Below are 20,177 nucleotides of genomic sequence, written 5' to 3'. Positions count from 1 at the left end.
CAATTGCACGAACTATATCCTTTTAGCAACGGGACCACCAAGATAACCTCAACCGAAGCTCTAGATACCAATTGTTGGGGAACCCGGGTTATTTCCCACACGAACTTAGTTTCAAAATTGATTTGAAATATCAAGATCAAAACCACCAAAGGTTGCACAGCGGACAAACCCGTCAAACTATTGAATATTGAAACACAATAGAAAAACCGAATAAAGAACAATAAAGGATAAAATACACTAAATTTACGAGGTTTGACGAGAATATCATCAACTCCTCGAGTATCACACCGGATGATAACTTCACTATCAACAAACTATTACAACAAATGAAATTCTTTATAATTCCCAAAGTGAGAGAATGAAGAAAACAAATGGAAGAGAGAACTTGGGATGATTTCTAATGAAATACTTAGGCCTATTTATAGTTGAGTTTTAGGGACTAAACTTATAAATAATCTAATATTTTAGGGATTAAACTTATAAATAACCTAATATTTTAGGGACCAAAGATGAAATTTCCATGTGCAAAGTTGGCCACCAACTAACTTGTCAACTTTGCCAACTTGCCAAATTTGACAATTTACAAGCCAAACATAACAAATGATTCTACAAACTCTAATTAATTTATATATTTATGAATCGAGTCAATGTACAATTTTTGGCTGATGTTTTTTAAACCATTACAACTTAAGTACTGATATTTAGTTATCATTTTATATCTTTTTAATTTTAAAAATAAATACAATCATCATTGTTAATTTTGAGAATTCTCTTGAAAAGGGGTAAAATTAAAGTATTGTATCTTGAATGCAATTAACTGAATTAAGTTAAAACAATCTAAAAGTGGCAGTAATATTAGAAGGAGCGTGCATCATCCATTTCGTCATGGTGCAAAGATTTTAGATGATGAAATTTAAACTCCAATAAAAGAACTTCATCTTCTCTTACTAAGGCGACCCTTTTGATTGGATATTTTTGGACAGTGTATCCCATGAGTTTAAATTGAACCATAGATCCAACTCAGCACGAGTTTCAATCTATGGGAAATAAATTAATGTCATAAAATCTGATTGTTATAATTTATTGTTCTCGTAGGACTTGATCACAAAAGATTCATTGTACGAGTGTTTCAGACTATTTGAAAGCATTAGAAGAATAATCTAAATATTTTTTTATATTTACTTTTGGTATTTACTTATAATACGATGAATAATTTATAATTTAATGATGAAATTAATTATTGAACATTTTTTGTGTAATTAGATATCTGATTTTTTTATATTAAATTATATTTACGGAAAGAATAATTAGTGGCAGCCTCAAACAAACAGCCTTTCAGTGCCAATTTCGAAACCTCGAAGTCAACAGCCTAAACATTTGATAAGATTTTTTTTAGATAGATTTATATGGTAAGCTTTATTTTTTTATCAAAAAAGTTGAGGACTAATATGATCTAAGTTTATGAGAAAACTAGTTTTTGTTTTCTTTTTCCTTGTAAAATTATGGTAACAAATCGCCAGATTAATGTTAATTTTATGTAATTTGATATATTTTTATTATATATTTAAAATATTTTATATTTAAATTGATATATTTACATTATTCTTATATTTGTATTAAATTGGAATGTGGGTAAGACCAAAGATTCCATGCAACAAAATTAATCTGAACGTCAACGAATATTGGTACAAGTGGTTGAGATTCATGAATTTAAGCTTGTAAGGTCAAGTTCGAATCTCATCACCGTTACTCTTGATGGGCAATATGCAAAATTCTATGTAAATCTCAATTGAATCTTAAGTATGTATTGACCCTAGACTGAGAGAACTACCTCTAACCTAACTTTTTTTTGTACCAATAAATAAATAAAGTTAATCCGAACTTGATTTATTTGGTTTTGAAATCCCACTTGCATTGTTCTGTTATTCAACGAGGGAGTCTGAAACTTAAACATGTACCCGTCATCCTCTATACAATCAAATCAACCTTTTTTTATAAAAAAATTATGGCCTATATTCATTCTCCGGAAAATTATGGATTTTTTACATAAAAAATAAAATTCCAAAAATAGAAATATAGTCTTAATGAAAATAACTAAATTTTAATATGGACCGTAGTTATTTCTTGTTTTATTTGTGTTTTAAGCCATATTCATCCTTTGAGTGCGCAACAAATATACACCACACATTGAGCAGGTTTTCCCAACTATTTGCCACCGATTGTGCAAATATGACTTCTCTTCTCCTCTTCTTTCCTTTTGAGGATATTAATTATATAATTTATCTTTCAATTTAGGCACAAATTTTAGTTTTTTAAAATGTATTAATTTGAGATTAAATATCAATTAAATAATTAATGTCAACATAAATATTGAATTATATATCAATAATTTAATTCATACGCTTACATATAATTGTAATTGTGAGTTTTATGGATCAATAAGTTTTTTTAATTAATACGCATTATTAATTTGGTTTCAATGAATTGGTCGTGGAATATGTTGTAAGAGAAACAAAATCATTTGATTGCTAAAATTGCTAATTAATGATGGAGGCGAAAGAAAGTTATGTAACAAATCAACCCAAGAAGGTGACGTAGCAACGGTAAAATCGAGTGATGTAAGGAGCCAAGACCGGATTCATTGGCTTTCGGTTTTCAACAGCGACTGCGTTAATCCCGGCTAGGGACTTTGTTTTCTGTACAAAGCCAATTGAATACGAGTTCAAGTCTTCAATCGACCTGGAAGCTAAACAGCATGTGCTTTTTGACTCAGGAAGCTCTTCCATACACGCAGACAAGGAGAAAAAATATGTCAATTGTACCGCCAAACCCGAAAGACAAAAAGCAACTTATATACTTCAAACCCAAATGTGAACAACATTATTCAAAGAATAATTGTAGATTAAGAAGAAGAAAAAATCCAACGAACATGATCCTTAAATTATCTACGACTTAATTAGTTTAAAATAATTTGGATGAGAGGAAAGAGGCAAACTCTCTTCTGTGGAACTGTATCAAAAAAAAGGAAACAGAATCCACCTGAGCTTAAACTTTATATCTGCAATGCTAAAAAGCTACTGGTTGCTTCTTTGAAACCTTTTCGATAGGGTTAAGAAAACTCCTACTCCTATTTATCCCCCAAAAAATTCTTTTCCCAGGAGAATCAGGGTCCATCTGGTAAAAATCTTCATGTACAGTATTTTTTGGGTTACTCTTTATTTTACGGCTAACTAAGCTTGATTTGCCAAGGACTTGGCGTCTATAAACGTGCCGTGAAACCCGTATGGAACCCAGGATGGTAATTTAATTGAAGCTTCGAGCTGTAAATTCATGGCGTTCACCATTTGGAGCTCTGATTTCCGGTTCTTCTCATCGTGAACAAAGGAAATAATATAACCGTCATCTTCAGCTGATTCACAATTGTCGTCTCGAGGCAAGAAAAACGGTCCCCCGCCATATCTTCGATCACCCTAAATGTGTTTCTCTACCTCTCCAGTAGAAAGATCAACCTTGGCAAATCCCGACACTTTTGGCCATGGTTCAGCGATGGCAAGGTAAGCATAACGCGTCTTCCTTCCAAGACTGTTCCTGTTCACCATCCCAGCTTCCAAGTTCACATGCTCTGATTCCGAGATTATTGGCCGGCGCGTGGACTTACCCGTCCTCAGGTTAAGCCTAATTTCGGACAAAACACTTTTCAAATTCTCGTCACATTCGTTGAAAATAGAGTCGGGAGGTGTCATGCATGAACCAATAACCACAACTTGATAGGATTCGGGTTCTTCCCAAAGCGTTCCATAGATGGAAACAGAAAGTGTCAGGGGATTCAACCCATATAATATCCTTGGAATCAGTTGCATTTTTAGGAAGGATCCCGAAGGAAGATTTCTTGTTCTTGTCGTAAATGACGGGCGACCCACCGGTTATCATCTTTTGTAGCTTGAACACCATTTGCTGATCAGGGATCACCACGAAATTCTCGGTGATGGCGAAATCATGCATCATGGTCGGCACGGATAGAGGGATCTCCACATCTGGAAATTTTGTGCCGTCAGGTTGAAACCGGAAGTACTTCAAGTAAGGCTTTTGGATAACATCGTAACTCAAAGCAAAGAGTTCCTTGGAGAAAGGATCGATTTTGGGGTGCGCAATCATTGTGGATTTAAGTTGATCATCAAAATCGTATCTTCCAACAGTTTCTAAATCACCCGAGGAATTGACGCGCACGTGGTACGGAAGATCATCTTCGGACATAGCTAGGTGTCGACCGTTGAAATAGACTAAGCCAGCATTAGCCACCCCCGTGCCATATTTGTGATCGACGAGGCCCAAAAGGCTTCTCGCGTAGAAAAGTATGAGCCTGGCAACCCCCGAGTGGCCATGTAATTCACCAATTGCTTTAGGGAAAACAGGGCGCCCCAATCCTTTCTCTTGTAAATATCTTTGCGTCTCAGTGAAACGACAGGCATAGCCGGCGTTTCCATTATCAATGCTGACGGCGTGTACCATTCCGTCACCGTCGAATAAGTGGTGGCCGGCAACGGGCTCGAATAAGGGTTGGCTCCATTGCGGAGGTAAGCGCCGTTGATGCAAGAAGGGAGGGTGCCGGTGATAGGAAGATATTGTTTGACGGGTTGTTCAGGGACGGGAGCGAAGTTACCGGAGATTTACACATGGGGGTCAACTGTTTTAGGAAGTGGGTGTTGAAGCTTGAGTGAGACCAAAGCGCTTTCAGCCATGTCAAGGGCCATGGCCGCCGCTCTTTGGAAGAGATTCCACTGAGGGTGGCCGTGGGTTTTAGGTTTGGCTTCTACATTTACAGACTTGTGGCCTATGGGGATTAAGGGTTTTGGTATGGTTGGTTAGGGAAATGGAGGGCTGAAGGAGAGTGCAAAGCCGAGTGCACGATACTGGCTCTGTTGGGCTGCCGTCTCATCCAAGGGATGGATATCGGAGAGTAGTCCAAATGTGCTGTTGAGGAATACGAAAGAGTATGGGAAATCTGGTCTTTGGCCCAATTACATGTGGAAGAAGCCATAGCTTTTTAAACTTTAAAACCATAACTGAGAATGTGTGTATTGTGCTTTGTTCCTTCGGCCTTGGCAAAAGGTGCAAGGAGAGAGGATCGGAGAAAAGAATAAGTAAGCTTTGGAGAGGTAAGAAGAAAAATGGGGGTATAAATAGAGTGCCAAAATCCATCCCATACATGCAATGGTTGGCCACGTGGTGAATTTGCCATGTGGTGATTGACCAAAAAGTTTCGTTGCGAGGGTTACTCCAACTAACATATATAATTTTTATTTAAATTATATTGTCCAAAGAAATTTTTAAAATATTTTTATTATTTAATTAATATAACTAAAAAAATCTTATCATCAAATTTCATTTAAATAAAAACGATAATTGTGACATGAGATATTTATTTCAAGAATCTATAATTATATATTTAAAAGTTTTAATGTTATTAATTAATCATATATTAATATAATTAAAATTTTGAAAATATTTTTATTTAAACGTATAATACATATTGTTTTAATGATAATTTTATCTTTTTATTTCTTAAATAAATTGTTATTTAAAAATGTAACATAAAATTAATAATTATAACTATAAATACGTTTAAAATTATATTTTGTAAAAATTTAAATAAAATATATTTTTTGATTATGAAAAATTTTAAATACTAAACCCAATGAAATTTGGTTGAGTAGGAGATATGCCTATAATTGGAGGGCAGAGGCAGAGGGGTCCCCAAATCAGGCGTTTTTCAAAAAAAAAATCATCTTTTTAATTTAATATTCTCGATCAGACACCGGTTAGATTATATTTCCCGATTTAACACCCTTTGCAGTAAGGCGCGCCTTATGTTGACATGGATACACATGTGAACGGGCGATGGTAGGTTGGTAATTAAAGGTATGGCGCGACGCATGGGCCACGCCTTACCTGTGATTCTGACACGTATCAGAAAGGCGCGGGCCCTGCCCCGCGTTATACCCTTAATTACCAAATTACCCCCACCTGCTCACACCCATCCCTCCCTATAAATACTTCAATTCTCAATCACTTTCATCACACTAAATGGATTGTTGCGTCGATGACATCTCCATATTAAGGTCAAAGAAATTTACAGATTAATGCATTCCCCTTGAACTGGATACGATGTTGCCATACGGATTGTTCGTGGACCCACCTCGGTATATATTGTAAGGAGCTGCGGATGAATGTCTTCCAATTGAAGTTGATGTGCCGGCATCATGATGTGGATTTTCCATTATGACATTAAAATCATTACATATTACTGTAGTCGGGCTGTCAACTTGTTCAGCCAGCCCATAGTGTAAGCTTAATGGCTAACCCCGAACAGCACGTACTTGAACAAACTTTGCATATATCTCAATATCGTCGTCTGAAAAATTACTTTGAGAATCAGCCATCATTTCAACATCATCATTGTTCTATAGTTCGAACACTGTATAAATTAATGACAACAATGATGTTGGAAATCTGTATTGCAACGACGAGATTCTTCTACTACTTCTAACATGAACCTTCCTCGAAATCTTCGTTATCAGCTCCTCAAGAGTTATGTTTCTCTTGAATGATATTTTAACACGCTCATTTGATATGAATACAACGCCGGTTTCATCTTCTCGAATTTCTCCATCATAATAAACAATAGTTGAAAGTCGCGTCATTCTTAGAGTTTAAAAGTGCAACAATATTATATTTGCAAAAAAACAATTGAAACAAACCTGATTAAATAAATAATATATGACAAAAAATATAACAGAATAAATTTTTTACACATAAACGTAAATAATTTAAATAATAATATAATTTTATATTATTACCTGCACCGCAAAAATATTTCGACATATGCTCTCACTTTCTAATTCTACAAACACATAAATTAATTGGAAACAATTAGTATAATATTTTTTCAAATAATCATATATAACTATAAAATAAATATTATAACAAAATTACCTTATAACGAAAGATCGAGCAAACTTCTGAATCAAATATAAGATGATTGTCGGATGTTATTTATTTATTCAAAGGATTGTTGGTGAGAGAGTTTACGGGAGACAACTATTTATAGACGAGAGAGGATGCCTTAAAGCCGAGAAGTTTGGGAAAACAATGCAAGGCGTGGTCTTTGCACCGCGCCTTGCATGATGCATGTTTGATAATTGAGATAATTGAATAGCGTGGCCCTTGTCCCGCGCTATATCTTACGTGGCGTAAGGCGCGACCCCTGTCTCGCGCCATACACACGTGTATCCATGTCGGCATAAGGCGCGCCTCAAGGGGAGCACCTTACCCCACGTGGCACCAAATAAGCGTATAGCGCGGTGCAGGGGCGCACTTTACTGCAAAGGGTGTTAGATAGGGAAATATAGTCTGACCGGTGCTTGATCGGAAATATTAAATTAAAAAGATAATTTTTCGGGAAAAACACCCCCAAATCAGGGACCAAGTGAATGTGAGTCCAAAACACACCCTTCCCCACAGAGGCAGTGGGGTGAAATCAAATCAGTCACCTCCAACTTTTTATTTTAAATCCCTTTCCCTACCTGGGAAACGCTGACGTGCGGCGCCTTAGTATACGGTTAAAATAAGGTGTTGTGATTTTGTTATTATTTTTAAATAACAAACCGTAAAAAAAATCGGGATCATCATTATTTTTGACCAGTTCTAATTACCTATAGGTAAACACGGTAAAAAAATCCGGTCAAAAATGATGTTTTCGATAAGATCTACCTAAAACATCATTTTTTGACCGCATTTCTTTACCGTGTTTACCTATATAGATAATTAGAATCAGTCACATAATGATATTTTCGGTTTTTTCCCCGATTTTTATTTAAAATAATAACAAAATCAATAACACCTTATTTTAACTATATACTAAGGCGCACACCGCAGACTGCTCCCCTTATACATAAAGAAGGGCAGAGCCCTTGGACAAACATGAACTAACGCATTTAAAACACGGTTATAATATCGTGAACAAACCACCCAAGGTTTTGTAGTCTATAATGGCAAGCAAGAAAGCAAAACCCTATATCTTCAAGAGTAAATATAATAATGGTCACTGAATTTTTTAAAGCTTACATTAGGTCCTCTACTTTTAAACTTGTAATACAGTCCTCCAATTTAGTCCATTTACAATATGGTCCCCGATCGTTTGATGTCGTTAGTCCATTTGCAATATGATCACTGAACTTTTCAGATCTTGCTTTAGGTCCCCCAACTTTTAAAAACTTGCAACATTCCTCAATTTCATTCTAAACCCTAAATTCCAAATAATTCAATTACATTTTAAACCCTAAATTTTAAATACTTTAATTTAGGTTTAGAATATAATTAAAGTATTTTGGAATTTAGGGTTTAGAATTATTAAAAAGTATTTTGGAATTTTGAACATGAATGTTTATTTTAATAGTGTTTACTTCAATATAATTGAGGTTTATTGCATGCACATCCAACGGATGCCGCACTTTGAACATGAAGAGTGCACATATCACAGTTATTGCATAAACCGTTGAAGTAAAAGTAACAAGGCCAATTTGTCTTGTTCATAGCTGTCGCACTTTGGTATGACAATCCAATAGGTTTGGATGGACTTGAGCATGCACATCCAACGACTGCAAAAATATTAAAGAGTTTTAGTTCATAGGACTACAACATACAACCAAGCAATAACTAAAATAAACCAAGAATATCAATTAATAACTCATTTAAAAGGAAGACTTAATAAATAAAGGGAAAGAGGTTTGGTCATAGTTACTCCAAAAGCTAAGGCCTCAAATGGGTTGTTTAAGATAGACATTAGATGTCAAATACAACATTATCAGTAGCAAATACATTAATGGCCTACCCTTTTAACATATAATTGCTTCTAATGCTCCATGTTTAATGTTTCTCAATAGCCAAAACATGATGAGAATCTAAAACATAACATAACTAAAATCATAAGACCCTATAATTATTGTAAATTCATGGCATGTCAGCAATAAAGATATTGTAAACATAGAGGACACTGCAACAAACATATATATATGCCATAAATGAAGGTGAAAATGTGCAATGACTGGGCAATATATCAAGTAGCTGCTCCAAATATACTACACTGTCATGATGTCTCTCGAGTTATGTGCATGCAGAATTATCTTCTAAGTTATAATTCAATACATCAACTGTAAAATTTCCAAAACATGTAAAAAATTCAATTCGTTCACGATATCAGTCCCATAATCAACATGAACTTATTAAAAAGAATATGAGCTCACAGGACGTCAAAAACCACATGTCGGATCAATACAATTCCCAGTAAACTAGTACCAACAGTCTCTCGGATTGAGCCTGGCGATTTCACTATAATGATACTCAACAATTCCCTAATTTAAAGAAAAACCAAACAAGAAGATAAAAAAATTTGCCTAAGACCCTCTTTCACTTCTATCTGATGACTGAATACTTTTCATAAGGAGTACTAAAAGTTTGATTAAGAAGAAAGAAATAAAATTAGATGGTTTTGGTTCAAAACTAACACTGAATATCCAGATCCATGATTTTATTAAAATAAAATTATCATTATATTAATTATTTATTAAAATAAGAATAATATATTATTAAGTATATTAATTACTAATTAAAATAAGGGTAAAGTATAATAATTTTTATGTTTCTCGAACTGCATGTCATGGATTTGGATATTTAATGATAGTTTTGAACCAAAACCATATAATTTTATTTTTTTTCTTCTTAATCAAAACTTTTAGAATTTGAGGTTTAAAATGTAATTGAATTATTTTAGAATTTGGGGTTTAGAATGAAATTGAGGATTGTGTTACAAGTTTAAAAGTTGGGGACCTAAATGCAAGCGCTTGAAAAGTTCAGTGACCATATTGCAAATAGACTAACGGTCGTGTAACGGCGTCAATGGTTGGGGACCATATTGCAAACAGACTAAATGTTGGAGGGTTGTATTGCAAGTTTTAAAAGTTGGGAGACCTAAATACAAGTTTTAGAAAAGTTCAGTAACCATTACTATACTTTACCCTATTTTTAATTACAATTTTTGTTTATAAAGGTCACATCAGTTTGCTTCACTCGCTCTCTCACCCTCTTCCTCTTGCAAACGCATAAGTATTTCAAATCTTCATGAAGCATACATATTGAGAAGTGAGGTTAATGAAAATGAATGACGTTGCCCCTATCCTAATCAACACCAACCACGTTCTCCTCCCTATGTCTCCAAATGCCACCTTCATCATTAGTCATTCACCCTCCCCCCACCAATATTGAATTATTGTAAACCCTTATTATCTTTTTTTTGTCTCCCTTCAGGGTCATCTTGTAAATTTTGGTGGCCCTATGCCATAACAGTAAAATACCTTTTAAAAATAAAATATTAGATATATAAAGAAGTTCACTAATATTTTAAAATTTGGTGGTGCCATAGCAGTAAAATAGGCATTGGACTTGAAAATTCTTGGACCAAACATCCTAAATACACATATATACAAAAGACTTAAAAAAATTTAGAGGCCCTTTCAAAAATTAGGCCTTGTGCTGTTGGACAGCCCGCACAGGCCCAAAACCGACCTTGTCTCCCTTCCTCCATTTAATTTTTGGACATTAACAATTCCCTCTTCTCCAAGTTTAATGTTTTCTGGTCTAACTTTTCCAGTCCTCGTATGTTCTCTATTCACTTACAAATAATGGTCAGAGTCGTGCTTCGTTTTTTACCTTTCTTTCCTTTTCTAATTTAATTATGTCCACCTCAAAGAAAATATTATATTTTGAATTCAATATTTACGGTAGAGTTTGTTGAAAGTGAACATTTTTAAGCTACAAATATGATTAAAAATTGTGGCAGGTTAAAAATTTAGATTCTAATAAATCTATTACTCCCTCACAATCTCTTTTTACTGTTTTATTGCTTTTAAAGTCGCATTCTGTCTGGTACATATGGGGGTAGTAGAAATCCTCGTTGAAGGAGCTGGATAGAGAGATCATGTTATATTTGACATTTGTAGACATAAAGATGCATTAAGCCTTTATTGGGGAATATCGGTTGTAACCATTTTTACAAGTGGAGTGTGGAGTGTGTTGCGTACGTTAGTGTTAGTCGGTTAGCAGGTTGTTGCAGAGCTGTTGACAAGTTGTTAGGGTTAACTGCTTGTATGCAAGAATTATAAAAAGAATACTCACATTGTAATGTTGAGTTGATCAATTCCATTATAAAAAATTCTATCTCATTTTTAGTCTTCTATCATGGTATCTATCGCTGGTGATTTTGGGGTCTCTTTTTAAGCTTTCGTTGCTTAAAGCTCTTCGTTCATGGAGTTTCCCACTAGTAGTGCCAAAAAACATTCTCATAAGAAAATCAATGGGTGCTTGATGAGATGAACTTTCTTCATTGGAAGCAGCATGTGTTATTTACTATCCGCAGTCATCTTAGAACGCATTCACCGGTGCGGTTACGACGCCACCAATTGTTGTTGATGATGATGGTGTTGTTCGGATTAATAAAGCATGAGGAGTTTGTTGCGCAAGATAATACCCTTACTTCGTGGCTTCTTTCAACGATTAGTGCTCATCTTATTCCTCAGTTCGTCGTGCTAAGACGTGTCTGTCGTATGGAGTATTGTCTTACAATTCTTTTCTACTCAGTCACGACTGTTGTGTGAGCCTTCACTACAAATTACAATCATTAAAGAAAGGTGGTGACAACATGAGGGTTTACCTTACTCGTGATAAAGAACTGTGTGATGCCTTTACCATCGGTGACAATTTTGTTCCTCATGTGAGCGCATTGCCAGTATTTTAAAAGGTCTTCCTCGTGAATATCAGTCGTTCATTGTTGTTATCACTACCATGAAGGACTGTTACTTGATGACATATACAACACTGCTTGATGCTGAGACTCAGCTTGCTGGTTTTGATGACCAAAGTGAGTGCTGCCGATGAGTGCTCACATGGTTCAAGGTGAGGTTCACATGGTTCAAGGTGAGGTTCGTGGTACCTCTTCTCCGAAAATCGCTCCACTCCGCATCTACATTTTCTGCTACTCCTAGATCTTGCAATGATGGCAAAGGTCGTGGAAAGTCGCGTGTTCAGTGTCAGTTGTGCCAAATAGGACACCTTGTTGGTCGATGCTGGCACATATATGATGATTTTTCTTGTGTTACTATGGAAATCGATCTCGGTACAGAAATGAATCTTCTGGATCTGCGTGAGTGTGTGGTAAACAACGTTCAGGCTCATCTGGACAATCTCAGGCAAAATGGCAACTACTTCTGACAGTACTGATTGTTAGGTGGTAGACTCGGTGCCACTCTCATGTTACTTCTAAAGCATCAAATGTTCTGGATAAGTCAAAGTTTTCATGGTCCAGGTAAATTGGTTGTTGGCAATGATAAGCCTCTTGATATTAATATGGTTGGTAGATCATGTGTTTCTTCTTCTTCTTGTTGTGTGCTTTTTTTTAATGATTTGCTGCATGTATCACAAATAACCAAGAATTTACTTTCGGTTTATAAGTTTTCTAGGACAATGATGTGTTCCTTGAATTTCATGCCAATCATTGTTGTGTTCAATATGAGAAGACTGGGAGTGTTTACTTCATGGTGAAGAGAGTGAAGGTTTCTATTTGTTTGCGATGGATAATAATTGTCTGCTGAAGTTCATGTTGCCTCCGTGGAGGGTTCTTTAGATGAGTTATGGAACAGACGTCTTGGTCATCATTTTGCTCATATTTTAGCTAGTTTGTCTAGTGCACTTGGTGTTATGTTTCAGTTTAATGTAAAAAAGAATGTATTGCTTGTTACATGGGCAAGAGCAACAAGCTTTCTTTTGTTGAATCAAATACAACTTTTTCTTCTCCGTTTGAACTTATTTACACTGATTTATGGGGACCTCCACATGTGGCTTCCGATGACTTTTGGTATTGTGTGTCATTTGTATATGCATTTACAAGACATATATGGCTTTATCTTCTAAAAAGTAAGGATGGAGCTGTTATAACATTTGATTTGTTTCGAAGGCTTATAGTTAATCAATTTGGCCAATCCATTAAAGTTGTTCAGAGTAATTAAGGAAGAGAATTTCGTAGTTTATCTCCTGTTTTGTCAAAGCTAGGTATTATTCACCGGTTGAGTTGTCCACATACATTGGAACATAACGGTGTTGTTGAATGAAAGCATCGTCATATTGTGGAATTACCTCTTGTATTATTAGCTCAAGCAACCATGCTCATTAAATATTGGTCCTATATTGTTGTTTCTACTGTCTACTTAATCAATCGACTTCCCACCAAGGTTCTTCAAGTGATGTCTCCTTTTGAGAAGCTTATGAAAAACAAAACGGGACTATACCATGATGCGCATCTTTGGGTGCCAATGTTTTCCACACTTGAGACCTTTTCAAAGTCACAAGTTAGCATTTCGGTCTCGACCTTGTGTGTATCTCGGTGTTAGTCCACATCATATGGATTTTCAGTGTTTGGGTCCAAATGATCGTGTTTACATCTCACAACATGTTGTTTTTAATGAATGTGTGTTTCATTTTTCAGGCACATCAGATATTGATACTTGTAATTCTAGGGAGATTGAGTCTTCGGTGTCACAACCCTTGTCTCTTGTTACCAAGCCAACACAGTCCTTTTTTCAGTCACCTTCTGTACCACTTAATGATTCTATTTCTCATAGAATTGATAATGCTACTGCGGTGTCATTTCCCTCGAATTCTCTGCATACTGTTGCGCTTTGTGCACCAGATGCCGAGACTGTACCTCAGTCTGTTGCCCAAGATAGTAGTCTTGATGATTTAGCTGGTGACTATATTTTTTCAAATGATATAGATACAACACGTGATACAGCTGCAGTTATTCCTGACGTTGTAACTGGGCCTCCTCAACAGGTTCATCCTATGATGATGCGAAGTCAGTGTGGGGTATTTAAACCAAAAGTGTACTCATGTGTTCTAGAAAATGAGGTTCCTATTTCGATTCAGGAAGTTTTTTGTAGGTTCAATGGAAAAAGATTATTCAAGAAGAGTATGATGTCTTGATAAAAAAATAACACCTGGTCTCTAGTTTGACTCCCTGAGGAATGCACGCTAATAAGGTGTAAGTGGCTTTTTAAAATAAAGAGCAATCCGGATGGAACAGTGCAGCGTTACAAAGCTTGGTTAGTTGCCAAGTGTTTTTCTCAAGTCCCTGGTTTTGACTTCAAAGATACATACAGTTATGTTATATGTTTTTCAACTTTAATACTATCCTTGTGATTACTGTCTTCAATGGTTGTGTCCTCATGCATGTTGACATTAACAATGCCTTCCTCCATGGAGACTTGACCGAGGATGTCTATATGCAGCAGTCCACGGGGTTTAAACAATATGATGAACATGGTATACTACTTGTTTGTAAACTCTAGAAGGCATTATATGGTCTTCTCCAAGCGCCACGAAATTGGTATAACAAATTGAAAAAATTATGTTGTAGTTGGGTTTTGTGCTCTCGCGTACCAATCCATATTTTTTTCACAACCATTCTGCACAAGGTTTCATCTACATTATGGTTTATGTTGATTATATAATGATCACAGGTCACTCATCTACTGCCATTGATAAAGTTGTGTTCATGCTAAAATATAGGTTTTCTCTGAAAGACCTTGGTGAGTTGAGTTATTTTTTAGGCATCAAGATCAAACATACTCATGGTGATGTTTCTTAGAGTCAAAAGAAATTCATTCTTGAACTCTTAGAAAAGACATGTATGAAGAATGCTACTGGTTGTACTACTCCAATGCTTATGTCTTCCAAACTTTCTCACGAGGATGGTGCTCTTCTCCAAAATGCAACTGTATCGTGACATTGTTGGATCTCTTCTTTATTTTTCACACGAAACTTGATGTGGTTTACAGTGTTGGTCAGGTTTTTCAATTTATGAATGCCCCTCGAGAGCCTCACTTTGTAGCAGTCAAAAGAATTCTTCGATACTTGGCCTCCATCCTTGATTTTGGTCTTGTATTTTCTCCTACTGTTACCATTTTGAATGTTGTTGCCTTTGCTGATGCTGACTGGAGATTATCATCGATGATCGTTGATCTGTTTCTGGGTATGGAGTCTTTTAGGAAACTGTCTTGTTGATTGGTCTTCAAAAAAGCAACGCACATTTTCTAGATCCACAATGGAAGTTGAATACAAAAGTGTAGTTGATGCAACAGTTGATGTATCGTGGGTCTGGAAATGTTAAGATCACATTGGGTTTCTAAAAATCCTTACATTTGCATAAAGTCGGTTCTCGAAGACAAGCAAATCAGATATTAGAAGCTTCGTACTTGTATCAGAGTACAACTTTGGGTCGATATTATTATTATAATCATATTCAATTTCATGCCTGATATTTTCAATAGATTCGCCATCAGAATAACATTTTAGATCTTTAATTAGGTCAAGAACAAAACGGGTTAATTAGTGTGTTTAAGAGGTCCCCCTTCTAGTTATCATCTCTGCAAAAAAGACGAACTTTGCACGGCACGATTGTAACATACATATAGCGATCGACAATGGCTAATGGCATCATGACTTTTTGGAGTTTAGTATCTTATTTAGGGTTTATGGTTAAGAAATCATAATTAATTATATCTATTATACAAATATATTTAAATATATAAATTTAGAATCAATAATCAATTAGTCTAGTGCAGTGACGGACTAGAATAAAAATTGGGAGTCCAAAATTTTATTGTTCTATTCTAAAACTTTTGGGTATACAAATTTTCTTTATATATATATTATATATATATATATTCTTTAACAAATTAAACTAAATTTAACACTTTTCTCGAAATAATGGGTGTGCAACCCTTTGTCTAGTGGGAAGCAATGTCAGAAGTTTAAATTCCAACATTTGGGAATTGAGCAAATTGGATTGGAAGAATGATCATAATGAACTTTTGTAAAATCTAATATGGAATAATGATCAATAAATTGAATATTGATGGTTAAACAAATAAGAGCAAGTTGGATTGAAAGGATTATCGTAATGAACTTTTGTAAAATCTAATAAGGATTGAGTTATTGGGGATAATACATACATTTTTTTGTTTGAATAATTTTGGAGGTTTCTATTTGCAACTAGCTATTTAATTTATGATGAAAACTGAAGACGATGTTTTTCTATTTGCTTGAAGCGATATCATTTTATTTTATAGGAAGTTGTGCTATGATAAGCCTAAAATAAAGTTAATAAATAGTATAACTAATTAAAAAGATGACATGTTAAAAGTAGAATAAAAAATATTATAATTAAGAATGAAAAATATTGTTTGCATCGATAACAATAATGGTTACGAATGAAAATGTTGACGTTGTATGTAAAATGTGGCAAAGAAAGTATTGGATTTAAAAATTTAGGTTCACAACTGTAAAAGTTATCAATCATAGTAACGTAGCATGTTACGCCTAAAATGTTATAAACGGTAAGAAAATAAGTTAGAAATGATCAATGTTATGAATATTATTAACATATTATATTGCGCCTAAAATGTTACCAAAGTTTAAGGTGATGAAGATTTTGAATTTCCCACGATAACAAAATAAGTTTAAAATAAAAAATGTAATGAATATCTATAAGAAACCAGGTTGCACCGAAGAATGTTATAGGTCATTTAAAAAGTAAGTTACGATTTGAAATGCTAATTTTATGTCAATAAAATCAATTGCACCTAAAATGTTACCAAATTTTAAGTTGACGAGGCTTTTGAATTTCTCACTACAACAAAATAAGTTAAAATAAAAAATGTTATGAATATCTATAAGAAATCAAGTTGCGCCCAAAAATGTTATGAGTCGCAAATAAGGTATTTTGTGATCTGAAATGTTAATTTTATGTTTAATAATATCGATTGCGCCTAAAATGTTACCAAAGTTTAAGTTGGCGTGGCTTTTGAACTTCCCACGATAACAAAATAAGTTAAAATATAAAAAATGTTATGAATATCTATAATAAATCATATTGCGTCTAAGAATATTAGGGGTCGCTAAGAAATCTTAGTAGGTTGCGATTTGAAATGTTAATTTTATGTTTAATAAAATCAGTTGTGCCTAAAATGTTACTAGATTTTAAGTTGACAGGGCCTTCGACAATCTCACGATAACAAAATACGTTAAAATCTAAAATTGTTAGGAATATGTATAGTAAATTTGGTTGCATCCAAGAAGAGAAATAAAAAAAATTAAGAAAACATATTGACATCTTAAATATCAATACTTGATATATAATGTTCGATATATACTTTTAAATATTGAAAAAATTGAAGATAAAACCGAAAGTTAAATACTTATGAAGTGATGATCGATATTTTTAAATATTGAAAAAGTTAAAATAAGATCGAAAGCTAAAATATTAATATTTATGCGGTGATGATCAATAATTTTAAATATTAAAAGATATGATAATATGATGATACTTTAGACATTCCCGTCATTTCATGCAAGTTATTGTACTAATCTTGCATGCATGTTCAGGTATTTTTCTAACCCAAAGTCCATCCGTAGTAATTAAATTGAAGAAATTATAACTTTCTTTCCTTACAAAATTTTAGCAACATGTACGTAGATATGTTCAAATCGCTAATGATCGGTTCAGTTTGATATTTAGATAAAATCTATTGTAAACGGAATTTATATGTATGAACAATTCTACTTGTAATTCTATCTTAAATTCTTGTTAGTTTTAATATTATATATACAGACAAACATATGACTTGATATTAGGAATAAATTTTTATTTTATTTTTTAAAAATGATCTTAGGAGGAGAAAATAGATTTTTAACAAAAATACATAGAAAAAAATCTAAAATAAGTAATAATTTATTTTTTTAAAGTACAACTGTCCTACCCGCCTCCAGGGACGGAGGGACATTGGGGGCCAAAGGGGGCCTCGAACCCTATTGTAATTTATAAGTTTATTTTTTATACTAGTATAAGAATAACTAAAATTTGGGTAAATTATAAGTTTAATACTTAAACTATTACTTTTGTTTGTTCTGTTTTGATACCTGAATTTTTTTTATTCAAAATCATATCTAATGTTTAATTTAAGTTTCAATTTGGTATTTGTCATTAAAAAAAGTAACAGAACTGTTGACATGCCATTTTTTTCAATGATGACATAATATTATTTTATGGTGACACGTTAATATCACCATCAAGTTTTTAACGACGGGATACAAAAATAAAACATAAACTAAATGTTAGATATGATTTTAAAAAAAAATAAAGTTTGAAAACCTAAACAAAACAAAAATAATAGATTAGGTACTAAACTTGTAGTTTATCCTAAAAATATTGCAGAGATTTCATTATTCTCAAAATAGAATATAATAAATTGTAAATTCTTCATTCTTTCAACATAAAATATTAGGATATAGCAATCAGTAGGGATGGGCATAGAGCGATGAGTTTTATTATAATTATGTGATAGTTACGTCTTTAACACCTTTTACAATCATACATTTTTTATCATTTACTTTAATTTTATTTCTAATTTTATATTGTTATTTTTATAGAAATGATAGAACTAATATGTAATTTTAATGTTATGATTTATTTTTTTTAAATAAAAAAAATTATGTATAAAATATAAAGTCGTTGAAAAATCCCATCTCTGTTAAAATTAAGTTCTTGCTCCGTCTATGCTTGCCTCCCTTCAATCCGTCTATGATTATAAATATCTTGTGATCCATAGTAATCCAGTTTAACATTACAAAACCTGTTGCTGAAATGAATGAATAAACTTGATTAATTGATTTAGGAAATGGGTTGATATACTGTTCCAAAGTTTCTACTTTGATGAAACAATAAATTAGAGGACTCTGTTGTATTCAGCCATTATATAGGAAAAACAATGATACTTTACTGACTGATTTATCTTATTAGCTTCTGGGACCGACCGTCGCCCAAGTGGGTTCATAATCAGGGGACAATTGTACCGTCTCGTGAAATGGCATTTGGGCTCAATAATGTCTTTTGATACCAACGATATTAATCTCCAATGTGAAGAGTTGTGGTTATATTTGTCAGTATGTTTTTTTTTCATGGAAGTGACAAGTATACATATATATAAACAACAAATTTGAAGAAAAATCCTAACCATTCATGTTTCTTATTAATGAGAGTGGATTACACCATATATTATCCATGAAGGTTAATGTTGGAAAGGATGAGGTGTTAGTTTTTTTTAATTATAAATTCTAAAAGAAGGTAAGAGGGATCCTCCATTTCTCCTAATTTCTTGATATTAATGAACGCTGAAGAGAGGGTCAAACTCTTTTCTGGAAAATCAAAGCCAGCATTATCATTTAAGTGGAAAGAAATCAATGAATTAGGTATAGAAGTGTTGATCCAACAAATGAAAGAATGAAAAATCAAAGCCAGCATTATCAGACTAATTCAAAAGACACAGAATACAGTCAAAAGATGAGTTTCAATTAAGAGTTTCGCACGTTATTGCTTAAAACTGTTTTGTGTACAATGTTCCATGTTCCTCAAATATGGTTTCTTGGTCAAGTATCCAAGAAATAATTTATTGTCCTCATACATGAATTATGGCATTGCACTCTTCCATATTTCTAAGTGCTGTTAGGGGGGGGGGGGAATCATATGAAAGTATGAAAAGAAACATGAGGACGCAATAGTATAGAAAGATGAATGGGTTCAATATCATTTAACGTTGAAATCTATATGGTGATGATTTATTGATAGATTTATTTTTTGCAAAAGGTTCAAATTATTTTTTTTCTTAGTAATTTTGATTTTATTAAGGATATAAAAGAATATACCCAAAATTTAAGTTACGTTCCTCATTAAAAACCTCCCTAAACCTATTTGGAGAAAAAAAGAATGCAATACAAATAGACTATTCAAGATCAAGATAATTAATCTCTCCAAACACTCAAGCTAACTAAATCCCTCTATCGCACTTAACGCTCCACATCATGCCATCCTTTTGTACCGATAAAATCTTCACTTCCAAATTGACCAAATCACAAGCTGATCCGTTTTGTTCTCCAGTTAAGAGGCTCATCATTGAAATTATCAGACCACTAGCTATCCAAAGACTCCCACAAACTCTTCGCAACGACGCATATAA

The 20,177-nt window shown here is 33.7% G+C and overlaps 1 pseudogene; it reads right to left on the bottom strand.

Moving 5' to 3' along the window:
• Positions 1–3,045: 3,045 nt before the first annotated feature.
• Positions 3,046–5,038, bottom strand: LOC120194946 (annotated as a pseudogene).
• Positions 5,039–20,177: the final 15,139 nt, after the last annotated feature.

Source organism: Hibiscus syriacus, unplaced genomic scaffold (assembly GCF_006381635.1).
Source record: "Hibiscus syriacus cultivar Baekdansim isolate YM2019G1 unplaced genomic scaffold, ASM638163v2 tig00117005_pilon, whole genome shotgun sequence".
Lineage (NCBI taxonomy): Eukaryota > Viridiplantae > Streptophyta > Magnoliopsida > Malvales > Malvaceae > Hibiscus > Hibiscus syriacus.
The sequence above is the reverse complement of the archived record's forward strand: the minus strand, read 5'-3'. Positions and strand labels throughout refer to the sequence as shown.